At 40.2% G+C, this 13,228-nt stretch overlaps 1 protein-coding gene across 1 annotated transcript in view; it reads left to right on the forward strand.

The window, feature by feature from the left end:
• Nucleotides 1–4,896: 4,896 nt before the first annotated feature.
• The window catches only part of veph1 (ventricular zone expressed PH domain-containing 1), an 87,821-nt gene continuing 79,489 nt past the window's right edge, over nt 4,897–13,228 (forward strand). Inside the window, exon 1 of the mRNA XM_034701686.1 lies at nt 4,897–5,069. The gene's annotated coding sequence lies outside the window, so the exon portion shown is untranslated. The remainder of the gene's footprint in view (nt 5,070–13,228) is intronic.

A 13,228-nucleotide genomic window follows, 5' to 3' on the forward strand; every position in this document is an offset into this window, starting at 1 on the left:
ACAAATGTTTGAAGTATAAGATGTATAAATAAAACACAAGACTTTAAATATTTTTCCTTAAATGTTCAGATATAAATGCTACTCATAACCCGAACCCTAACCTTAACCCTAACCCGAACACTTCTCATAACCCTAACCCTAACCCTAATCATAACCCGACCTCTAACCCTAACCCTAACCCTAATCATAACCCGAACCCTAACCCTAACCCTAATCCTAACCCTAACACTAACCCTGACCCTAATCCTAACCCTAATCCTAACCCTAACTGTAATTCTTACCCTAACCCTAACCCTAACCCTAATCATAACCCTAACCCTAATCATAACCCTAACCCTGGTTTTGCTTGCTTGAGTTTGTTTCTGGTTCTGTTTTCTTGAGTTGGTTCTGGTCTTCTTGATTGAGTTTTGATCTGGTTCTGTTTGCTTGAGTTGGTTCTGGTTCTGTTTGCTTGAGTTGGTTCTAGTTCTGATTGCTTGAGTTTGGTTGTGGTTCTGTTTGCTTGAGTTGGTTCTGGTTCTTCTTGCTTGAGTTTGGTTCTGGTTCTGTTTATTTGAGTTTGGTTCTAGTTCTTTTTGCTTGAGTTGGTTCTGGTTCTGTTTACTTGAGTTTGGTTCTGGTTCTGTTTGCTTGAGTTTAGTTCTGGTTCTGTTTGCTTGAGTTGATTCTGGTTCTTTTTGCTTTAGTTTGGTTTTGGTTGTTTGCTTGAGTTGGTTCTGGTTCTGTTTGCTTGAGTTTGCTTCTGGTTCTGGTTGCCTGAGTTGGTTCTGGTTCTGTTAGCTTGAGTTTGGTTCTGGTTCTGTTTGCTTGAGTTGGTTCTGGTTCTGTTTTCTTGAGTTTGGTTCTGGTCTGTTTACATGAGTTTGGTTCTTGTTCCGGTTCTTTTTGCTTGAATTGGTTCTGGTTCTGGTTCTGTTTGCTTTAGTTTGGTTATGGTTCTGTTTGCTTGAGTTGGTTCCAGGTCTGTTTTCTTGAGTTTGGTTCTGGTTCTGTATGCTTGAGTTTGGTTCTAGTTCTTTTTGCTTGAGTTGGTTCTGGTTCTGTATGCTTGAGTTTGGTTCTGGTTCTGTTGCTTGAGTTTGGTTCTGTCTGCTTGAGTTGGTTCTGGTTCTGTTTGCTTGAGTTTGGTTCTGGTTCTTTTTGCTTGAATTTGTTCTGGTTCTGTTTGCTTGAGTTTAGTTCTGGTTCTGTTTAATTGAGTTTGGTTCTGGTTCTGTATGCTTGAGTTTGGTTCTGGTTCTTTTTGCTTGAGTTGGTTCTGGTTCTGTATGCTTGAGTTTGGTTCTGGTTCTGTTTGCTTGAGTTGGACCTGGTTCTGATTTTTTTGCTTGACTTTGGTTCTGGTTCTGTTGCTTGAGTTTGGTTCTGGTTCTGTCTGCTTGAGTTGGTTCTGGTTCTGTTTGCTTGAGTTTGGTTCTGGTTCTTTTTGCTTGAATTTGTTCTGGTTCTGTTTGCTTGAGTTTAGTTCTGGTTCTGTTTAATTGAGTTTGGTTCTGGTTCTGGTTCTGTATGCTTGAGTTTGGTTCTGGTTCTGTATGCTTGAGTTTGGTTCTGGTTCTGTCTGCTTGAGTTGGTTCTGGTTTTGTTTGCTTGAGTTTGGTTCTGGTTCTTTTTGCTTGAATTTGTTCTGGTTCTGTTTGCTTGAGTTGGTCCTGGTTCTGATTAATTGAGTTTGGTTCTGGTTCTGGTTCTGTTTGCTTGAGTTTGGTCCTGGTTCAGTTTGCTTGAGTTTGGTTCTGGTTCTGTGCATATTTTTGGAGTTTTTTGTTAATTTGTGCAAATAAATACGTTTGATGTAACACACTAAACAAACTTTTATTTTGAAAGCAAAGGAGCACACTGACACCCCGGAAACTCCACAAATCGACGTAGTTCCTGACTCCTGGAGAAATAACACCACCTACTGGTCACAGTCATCAGTGCATTCACGTCTATAACTGTTGCATCATAAAATACTTTAATTGAAACAATGCTGCTACTGCCAATACTAATACTTCTTATTAATAATAATAATAATAATAATAATAATAATAATAATAATAATAATAATAATAATAATAATAATAATAATAATAATGGTCCTAAAAAATATTTTTGATGCATTAAAAACACAATTATCATTTTTATATTAGCTGGTGTAATGAAATAATGTAATGAGCTCTAACCTGACTCTGTAACTTTGAGTCTACTTGCAGTAGACTCATTACGGCACTCAAGCAAACATCAAACAATATGTGTGAGGTGGAAGAAGAGATTAGTCATAAGTTGGTTTGGAATGCAGCCATGAAGTCATTAGTCCTCATCAACTATTTCTCTCATAATCCCCTCTGTGGTACCATGCTGCCTTTGAGGTCTTCATGTAAACTCTCAAAGTGATGGATTATAATTGAATTGCCAAGAAAGGAGCAAGTTTACTTCTGTGACAAAATGTTGAAGTGATATTGGAGCTTAGTTTATATCTTAAAACTTCAGTAAGGAGCGTGAAAACTTGTGATGTCTGCCTGAATTAATTGAGAAATAAAATTTAGTTTAGTTTAGTTTTACTTACAGGTAGACTAACAGTAGGCTTCTTTGATACTAATGGCGAGCCATAGTATATAAAATAAGATAAGATAAGATCACATAATACTTTATTGATCCCCAAGGGGAAATTTGATTGTAACAGCAACACAGACATAAGCACAAATCGTTGAAACAAGTAAAAAATAAGAAAAATAAAAATGGATACATAAAAATAAGAATAAAAATGTAAGGTAGTTAATACAAATGTTACACATGGTGTAAATAGTTAGAATTACAGACACCAGGCAAATATTACTCCGTAGCGACAGGTTGGCATGCAGTGGCGGTTCTAGACCAATTTTACTGGGGGGGCCAGGCTGGGGCCAAGGGTGTTGTCAGAGGGACACATTCAACCCTGACATAAGAGACTGAGTAGGGCGAGGACCGGCTGAAAACAAACAGGAAAAACATCAGTGCATCCCAATATACTAGACATATATACTACTGTGTACTATATCAAAATGCAGACTGACAGCAGCTGTTTGGCTGTTCACACTCAACATGCGTCCCTTAGTGCTTCAAGGGACTTGAACCAAGTGCCACATGCATGTGTTCCGAGTGTAACATCGGCGCGATAACGAAGCTTTTTTTATTGTATAATATTTGTTTGGTGTGGAGGGGGGGCCACAGGGGGGGTCCAGGTTCAGTTTTACAGGGGCACTGGCCCCTGTTGGCCCCTCCCCAGAACCGCCACTGTTTACATGGTGACATTATGGTTTGATTATGGCAGATTGTAAGCAATTTAAATAAATAAATATATATATATATATATATGGGTATTTAATATGACTGTATGAAGATAAAGAGAATAGTAAAAAGAAGTATTATATAATAGCACCATGATCAGTTGTAATAAACAATAATAATGTAATACAACATGGTATAAAATACTACTACTACTACTACTACTACTACTACTACTACTACTAATAATAATAATAATATAATGTAATATGCATTATGATATATTGTCAGCCAGAGAGTCAGTACAGGATGAGACAATGAAGTGTCAGACAATGTGGGGATAGTTTGAATCTATTCATGATATGTGGGGACCCGACTGAAAACCAAAGGGGACAGGGCGTTTTCAGTCAGGGCTCCTACACTCTGGAACAGCATGCCAGAGGAGATCAGACTTGCAGAGTCAGTCCCTTGTTTTATGTCATTACTCAAGACAAACTTTTGCAGGAAAGCTTTTATTGTGTGATTTTATTTAATTTTAGCTCTGATTTTAATGGTCTGTTTTATAGGTTTGTAGGTTTTTTGAGCTTTTATTTAATTTTATTTTTAATTCTGCTTTGCACTTCTTGTTTTTATTGCCCACTGTAAAGCACTTTGTTACTTGTATTGAAAAGTGCTATATAAATAAAGTACTATTATTATTATTATTATTATTATGTACACAAATTTGAGCTGCTTCGTTTGGCCACTGGGGTCCCGATTCCTACATGAAAGCATCACTCCAGTGGTGTCCAAACTTTTTTCAAAGAGGGCCACATTTGATGTTGTCAGTATACCTCAGGGCCAGTGGCTCCTACTGAGACTTAGGAATCATAAAAGTTATATATGAAATCTCCATTTGATAACAATTTAAAAAAAAAATTCTCAATAAATCAGTAACTAGGTAGTCCTCAGTTCTCCACAAGCCACGTATACATTAGCAAACTTTATCTTCAGGAGGAAAATGGTCGGGCAGTGTGGGAAAAATATTGTATCATTATTTTTCTATGGCAGGATCACGATCTGGATTTCATCACACTTCTTTTTCATGTTGTTTTCAAGACTTTTCTGACCAGCAGACAACATTTTAAGAAGTGAATAATTATTTTTCCTGTGATCTGAACAATTTTTATGCACCGAATTTTGCCTTTTCTGCACAATTTCATAATTTTGATTATGTCTTGTGTCCTCTTTTGTGTCTTGTGTCTTCTGAACTTTTAGTGTTCTTCAAGAACATTTTCACATCATGATAAAAACATGAATTTGAAAACCTGTCAGCTTTAAGAGTTCTTGTGTTTCTTCTTCATTGCCGTCTTGCAGAATTCTCAGAGCTTTGCCTTTATACAAGTAGTCCATATGAAGCTTTCTGAGACGTTTCTGGATGGACTTTAGTTTTGTTTGTGCACTTGAAAGAAACTGCAAATGTACAGATGGTTCAGAAGGTGATTCATTTCTGTGCCATAAATAACACAATTTTAGATGGAAGCTTGGGGCCATAAATAAATGGACCGAGGGCCGCGATTGGACCCCGGGCCGTACTTTGGACATGCCTGCATCACTCCAACCTCCCTCTTCTATGCACCTGTTGCGTCGTGCGCTATCAATGCCCGCACGATGGCGCGCTTTCCACTTGTGTCTGCGGATCCATGAGAGCCTTTCTCTGTTAAGGGGAACTTGAAGCGGTACAGGGGTAATCATGTCTCCGTGCCGATTCTGGACCGCGGTTTGAAGGTACTGAACGAAGCTCCATATCCGATGTTCGTGCTCCCTCGCCCTGCATGGAGCAGGTAAGCTGTTCGACGCCGTATAGGTGCAGTAAGGAAATGAATCCTGTTTATTTTTCTTGTTGCATGGCATTCCGATATTACAGACAGGAGCGCGTTGTCGGGCTGAATGTATGCATGCCACCCACATTCCGTGATGTCGGGAAAGTTGACTGGATGAGGTGAAAGCTTTAATCAGAGCAATGATGTGCCTCAGCATTTTCTAACCGTGCTGCAAAGACACTATCCTTAGGAGTCGTAAATAAAAATACACAGGAGAATGTGCAGGTGCATGGAAGAGGGTTCTCTATGAACTGAATGTAACAGGGTGAAATACTTGGTAATCTTTGAACATTCCTTTAAAATCAAATGTGCGAAACGTTGCGTTATAGGCACATTTCACACATTTTGGGGGAGACTTATTAAGTTTGGTTGGAAACATAATCAAATCTACTTACACCTGCTTTACTTCCAACACCCCTCTCTCTCCTCCCCCCTCGGTGTTTCAGTGTAAATACAGTGGAATGTGCTCTCAGAGCTTGAAAGGCAAGTTCAGTGACATTACTCACATTTACTTTGTGCATTTCTTCTCTTAATCCTGTGACCAAGTCGAAATCCACTGTTGCTTCTCTTTGTGTGTGTGTGTGTGTGTGTGTGTGTGTGTGTGTGTGCGTGCGTGAAAACAGAGAGGGAGGGGCTGGGGGAGGTGGGGTGACACTCCTCAAGGTCACAGACAGACAGATGCTGATGTCCCAGGAAGGAATGATATAGTCTGGATTGAACACTTATTATAAAAAGGGGCATAAACATGTCTTTTCAGCAGGAGTGTGAGAGGAATTTACTTTTGTCAACAGTTGCCTACTTCATTAAAAAGCTTCCACAATCCATTCATTTATTGATATCATTGATGCTTCTCCTCTGCCATGTCTGACAGTGTGGAAGCTGCCATCACATGGCAGAGGACACATTAATAGACACACCAGCAGATATTCCTTGACACACTTTTTTCCAGCCTGTGATGACCTACATCAGCCATTATGTTACTTTTATTTTTGTGCATTAATCTGTATCTTTCTTGATTGCACGCCTTTAACTCATTTGATCATATGACTTATGTTAACAAGATACAGTATAAGGACTTAGTTTCATCATAGACTGTATAAATAATGGACGTAGTTTCCGTGACGTCACCCATCTGTTTCTGAAGCGCTGTTTCAAAGCTAATCATCGGCAGGAACCATGTTTGACATGCTGAACGCAACCAAACTGCTATTGTTAGTGTGAGGCAAAGAGGCGGGCTTTGAGCCTCCTAGCCAACAGCTACAGTGTTACCACCTGTCAGTCAAGTCAGCTGTGCCTCTCATAATGGAGAACTCGTAATCTTAATACCTTTGAAATTGCAGCGTTAAGAAAAAATTCACTCCCCTGAGCTATCCAGACTACACTCGTTTTTTGTACCAGGCTGTAAACATGTTTATTTCTGCTGTAAAAATTGGCTCTTTAAAATGTGTTTGTATGTGGTTTCTGGTACATATGGAGCCAGCTCCAAATGGACACTCGATGAACTACAGTTTTTAACACTTCTGCATTGGCTTCAATTCTTGTGGTTGAAGTGTACCTCTTGAGTTTCATTTAAGGTTTGGCAAACTTAGTTTTTGTGGGGGTACCTTTTATGCATTTTTGCATTTGCTTGAGCTGATGAGGGGATTTTTAAGAAAAGGAAGTCTGGTCTGTTCCTGATGACACCCTGATAAAATAAAATTCATAATTTACCACATAGCAAGAGGATGCAATACTCTATCTTAGTCTTAATCCCCCTTTTAGCCTACTTACTCAGCAGCAATAGATCGCTGCAAGTTATGAAAAGATTAGTGATACTAGAAACATATCAAACATGTATTGAGGATATGTAAAAGCAGCTCATTAAGACCATTTTCTGCACTGACTTCACTGCTTTAATCCTGACTCCTGGGTCAGATCTGTGTGCTGAAACCAAAACATACTTCAGTTCAGCAGCTCTCAGGGAAAGGGTCTGAGTTTGGGCTGCGGAAGGCAGCAGGGAGTGATGAATAATGAATGGTTTAGAAAATGTGCATGAATGTTAGTTGGCGGAGTGTGGCCGTAATGCACTACTCCAACCAGCACTCCTCTTCTCTGCTGTGGAAATCCTCTCAGCAGTTAGGAGTCTCACAGCTCAGAAAAGCCAAAGTCCTCCACTCTGGGTCTGGATTCACTGCCATTTGACACAGTTATGCCTGCAGAGACATATACACACACTTATATCCACCCATGTGAAAACATTCTCACAAGAAATGGGCCTGTAGAGATGCTCCACTTGAAGTGGATTTTCTTTCCGTGATGCATTTTTTTTTAGCCTGTCTGGGACTCCAGTTAGTTTCACCTTCCAATCCTACACGCTGGGTCCCAGAGAATGTTTTCGTGTGACCGGTCTGGATTAAAGCTGAGAGTGTGAATAGTATGGTAGCAGTCATGTTGAAGAAAAACCAAAGGAATGGAAGTAACTAAATACAGCATTCATTTCACCGATATAAATCCTGATTTATACTTCTATTAAATCAGTACTAGCTCCACTTTTTATCAATTAGCCCATTTGCAGGATAAAAAGCCACAGCATAAGTCAGTTCCTTGCCGGGTCTCTAATTTATCTCTTTACAATTAAAACAGATTTTGCTGACTCTACATTAGGCATTGTGGTATCTATAAATGTCAGACTAAGTTTTTCTTTGCTCTAGTTCTGATTTCTCTAACCAGGCTATCTCTCCATCTCTCAGAGAGAAAGATAGAAAGATATCTGCTCCTGTTGACCAATCATTCATAAATTAAATATATTTTCTCCCTCTGTCCCTGCTTGTTCCCCTTGTAAGTCAGTCCTTATCCGTCTGTGGCTTTGGTGTCTTCTACAGTACCTCTGTCAGTGGCTTCTGTCTTACTGTAATTCCCAATCTGTGCTGCACAGCTGCCTTACTGCAGGGTATAAATAATGGAAAACTTTCCCTTTCCCCACATGCAAACATATATACCAGAGTTCACTCCTACAGTATGTTGATAAGCTAAACCTTGGGGGGTCTATCTTTCAAGACTTGTCGTAACTGAGTTCTCTGCAGCAGCGTGGACCTATTTCTACAGTCTGCAGGGAAACACTTCTTTGTGACTTTCGCCTTACATATTCATGAAATTCATGGCATCAGTTACATAACCAAGTGGCCCAGTTATAGAAAATACTATTAGCCGCTTTTTATGAAAGCATTGATACAGACAATAGATATCTGCTAAAGATAAGGCAGGACGTTTTCTGAGGTTTAGGGCATATTTAGAGTGTTTGTTCTGTGGAAGTCCTTCAGCAGAAAAGAGGTGTCCAATTATACCGTCAGGTAGTTGATCAGATTAAACCTGAAATAATTAATTGATAAGTCAGATGTGCTGCTGTTTTTTAGTTGGCTAAACAAGTTATTCACATTCTAGTATAGGCCTGAAATGACTGTATATGTTGTGTCTGAGCTTTAGCGCTGCCACCAAGCACTGGCCGAAGCTGTAGGTCCAGCTAATGACCACTACTACCAGTTCCAAAAAATCACAGATGACAGGATATATCTCATAGCGCGGTGCCATTGGCATTATTTTATTTAGAAAATGAGCATTGAGTTGTATGTAGGCTGTGTCTGGTAGCCTTGACTGGAGTGATGCGTAATAATCACATGCATGTGGATGTTAATGTGAAGGGAGGACTGATGGCTGCTCCTAGCACCATAATGGATACGCTGAAGTCAACCATACTTCTGTCGAGGTAGCGTGAGGTAAAGAGGCAGGCTTTGAGCCTCCTAGCCAACAGATACAGGGTGCCCGCATGTCAATTAAGTCAGCTGTGCCTCTCACAATGGAAAACTAGTAATCTTAATACCTTCTAAACTGCCACGCTAAGAAAAAATTCACCCCCCATACAGTGTGTGCCTTTTGAGAAATTAGCTATTCAGACTAAACAAATTTTTTGTATGTATGTGGTTTCTGGTACTTCCAGAGCCAGGCTCAAGCAGACACTCAAGTTTTTGACACTTTTGCATTGGCTTCAATGCCAAGGGAGATTGCTGCTTGAACTGAAGCTCCCAAGTTTACAATGCATAAGTAAAGGCATAGCCATGAGGCTATGAAACCTGCAAGGAGGACCAAAGTCTGGTGGTGCTAGCTCTAACTACAGCCACACTCAGCAAAACAATTTAACATTGTTTAGCTACAGATTATGTGATCTAGCGTCTAACATTGTTAAATCAATTATGCTTAATATGACTATTTTTCGTACCTTGAGAAGTTGAGATTGATCAGTTAGTTGGAATTTAAATTTCTGTTTGAGTGACAAGGAAATTTGACGCTACGGAAAATTTCTACTCTAAACTAACTTTGAGAACTTTTGGATCATTACTTTATATAAACGGACAGTGTAATATATTTAACAGTGTGATTAAATTAGCCTATACCTATGACTTTTCCTACACAGTTGTGAGCATTTTTTGCATACTTTCAATACAGAAATGAGAGTTTTCATGGGAAATAAATCAAAGCTTCAAATACTTGAGGGAAGGAGACTTTGGAGTTTTGATGAGCACACTTGCTCACAGTCCTAATTGGACAATTTGGCCAAATATCCCAGGAAACCGTCTAACTCTCCCAGCAGTGCCACACATGCTCTACAAATGGATCTAAACTGCAGCAGACAGTTATGGGTTCACATTAAAATAAATACTGTAGTGCCATTCTTAAACGTGCATTCTGTCTAATATTAAAAATGAAAGAAGAAAATGCTGACTTATTGAGACCATGATAATGTGATAATTGTTGTCTTCATATATCAATCCACCAAACCCTCTAGTCCCGGCAGTAGCAAACCAGTAGCCATGGGATATTTATTTTTGTCCTAATGGTGTGAAATGAGAAACTTCAAACGTTTTTTGAATAGCAGCTTTACGAACGGGGTGAGAATGCCTCTACTCCAGACTACCCCCACCCTCCTTCTCCCTCTTCTTCCTCCCCTCTCAAATCCACATAATAATTATGTGCATAAATAAAGACTGAAAGAGAGAAAGAAAGAAATCAACTGGGAACTTCTGTGAAGTATGGCAGACAGAGAAAGAGAGAAGCAATATTTCATTCATACTCTTGTTTCTTCATTCATACTCCGATATGAAGGAGTACTGAAGAAAGAACAGTGGAATCCAGGGTCTTTTCCTTCGGTAGTCCCTTTCTCTCTCTCTCTTTCACCCTTTCTAAAGTATTTGTGCGAGTATGTGTATGTGCTGCTGTCTTGAAGGCTAAGCAGGTGCACATTACACAGAAGGATAGGGCCCACTGAGCAGAGAGAGAGAGAGAGAGAGAGAAGGGGGGAGACAGAGGGAGAGAGGAAAGGGTGGTCTGTCTTATAGTTCATACAAAAGAGCCAGTGTTTTCTTTCTCTCTCTCTCTCTCTCTCTCTCTCTCTCTCTCTCTCTTGCTCTCAGAGTGCAGAGTGAAGACAGTAATAGCAGTGGTAAAGGAAAGAGAGGGAGGCCCTTCGGTCACATTGTCCTCACATAGCCCCCCATGCTCCCCCCGCAAGGCCCCCCTGCAGCACGCACACCCCCTGTCACCCCTCACCCAGTGGCCCACTCACACAGATCGCCTGCAACATGTGGGTGCCTGCTAGAGCTTTACTTTCAGCTGAATGCAACTTTGAAATATTGTCGAAGTATTTGCAAAGGTACGACAAAGAAAATATCAACAGGAAGAAGAAATGAAAACGCATATATGCTGTTCAGTTACCTGTTATTTAAATCAAAGTGTGTAGCATTAAATACAGATGAAAACAAGCCAATGAAGCTGACTACAAGTGTGAGTGTGTGTGTTTTTAAAGACCGCATTCCTTTGCCTGCTGAGCCGTAGCTGGGTGATTAATAGTAACTAGCTGATTGTTTAAGAAGTGAAATTCCTCAGGCCTATTTTTTCCTCTGCTTTTACACACATACACACACACACACACACACACGCACATGCACTGGCACCCAGTCACTCAGGAAGGCTGTGATATAGAAACAAGAACTGATACAGCAAATGAACAACAGTTCATTCGTGAGGCAGGAGAGGTTGGTATGTGCGTCATATATTGTGCACATATATATGTGTGTGTATGGGAGTGTTTCTGAGGCAGTCAGGTAGAATAAAGGAAGCTCAGTATGTGAGTTGTCTGCAGGTTTCAACGGGAATTCAGGACAGGGAAACATTATCCACCTCTGGCTTTCTATCTGTCTCTCTGTGTCTGCCAGCTCCTCTGCTGCTCTCTGTCTCTCTTTCTCTCTGAGTGTGAATGTGTCCAACTGTCATTCCTCCTCTTCTGGTCATTCTTTTTTTTTTTACCTCTCTGTTGTGTCTTTGTGTGTTTCTTCCCCTAATCTTCCCTCTGAATGTTTGGATTTTTGTATTACCTGTTAATTTATAGTGTATCCTCTTATCAGTATCAATATTAATACTTATTCCAATTCTTATCCAACCATCTCATGAACAGCATTTGTTATTATACCAAGGTGTATTGGTCACCCTCCAGCTATGCACTTAAATATCACTCATTCTTGCTCCAAACAACCCAGTGTGTGCGTATATGTGTGTGAGTGACAGATTCATCGTCGTCCACCGTGTTTATGGTTGTTTTTTTTTGTTTTGGCATGGACCAATAAGAATTCCTGATGTGGTATCCCGGCAATGGGCTAGTTTCCATGGCAGTCACCGGCTTGGCAGGACAGATAACGGTCTCCCAAGTGCACCACTTTGTGCCATCCTTTTGGTCTAGTTTGGGCCTGCTCCAGTGTGACTTCAGAGGAATGTTGTGAGGACAAGTTGACGTCTGATTGTAGAGAAAAAAGGGGCACAGGGAGCAGACAATGACACAGATACATACGCTTAGCTGCTCATCCTCTGAAGGAGGAGCAGACAAGGCGGGATGCTGCTTTGAGGAGTGTGTGTTGTGTGTGTGTATGTTGCAAAATATGTCTGGCAAAGGACCTTGTGTGTGTGGCTGGTTTTGATGTAGAAGACAGATATGCTTATCGTTGAATGAGGCTGGAGCTGAAGCAACCTTTTAGAAACAGGCATACACATGGACTCTGTGCGTGTGCGTGTGCGTGTGTGTGTGTGTGTGTGTGTGTGTGTGTGTGTGTGTGTAAATATTGTGTAAAGCTCCCCCTGCCCTTCTAGTGTTAATGCTTTAATGTTTAATTAAGGTTCACAGAAACAGCGATAATGATTAACAGTGAATTTGAGTTCCTACAACTCAGACTCCATTCATAACACTTACTGTCATTCTCATTCAACCACAATATTTACTTAGTCATTCATTATTTTATTACATTGTTATTAATACTTAATAACATAATTATATATATTTTTGAATTGTTTTAAAAACTGCAAGATTCTTCATGTAAATACTGACTTAGAAAAGACAATGAGTTTCATATCAATCCCCCATAATGAAGAGAATTCATTGAGCTAGTGGCGCAAGTGACATAACTTCCCCCACACACTGTCTCCCAAAATGTCACTGAGGCTCTACAAGTTAAGCAAACAACTCTGTGAACTAGACACACATTCCCATGCATGCGTGTCTGTGTGAGTGAGTGTGTGTTTGTGTGTGCATTTTTTCGTAGGTCTGTGTGAGTTCACAGCAGATGTGTCACACATTACCAAGGAGTCATTCAGTGGACAACATCACACATTAACATACTCTTACTGTATCTGTAGAAAGGGGGTCAAAAGTGCAAGATAATGTGTTTATCATGTTTCAGTGTCCATCCAGTCGCTGGGCTGAAACGGTATACATACTAACTGGACTGATGTGAGAGGTCCATGATCGGACTGATGTCACTGAGGTTGTTGTGGATCAGTCTGTGAATGTGGTTAGTGATCACATTATACAGGGCAGGTGGGATTATACCTGAAAAACAGCAGGGACGCATGGTACTGTTTTTTACCTGGAAACAGCTTGGTTGTCAAGTGCTGTACATTCAATGATTTGTTATTAATTGCTTTAGATCATGGCTAAACTTTCTGCAGTTCTCAAATGCCTAAATCAGCACAAACACACACACTTGATGCTAATGCTAGCTGTGGCTACTGCTACTTTGTATGTAGACCAAGCGGCTACTTAA

This window comes from Notolabrus celidotus, chromosome 14 (assembly GCF_009762535.1).
Source record: "Notolabrus celidotus isolate fNotCel1 chromosome 14, fNotCel1.pri, whole genome shotgun sequence".
Taxonomy (NCBI): Eukaryota; Metazoa; Chordata; class Actinopteri; order Labriformes; family Labridae; genus Notolabrus; species Notolabrus celidotus.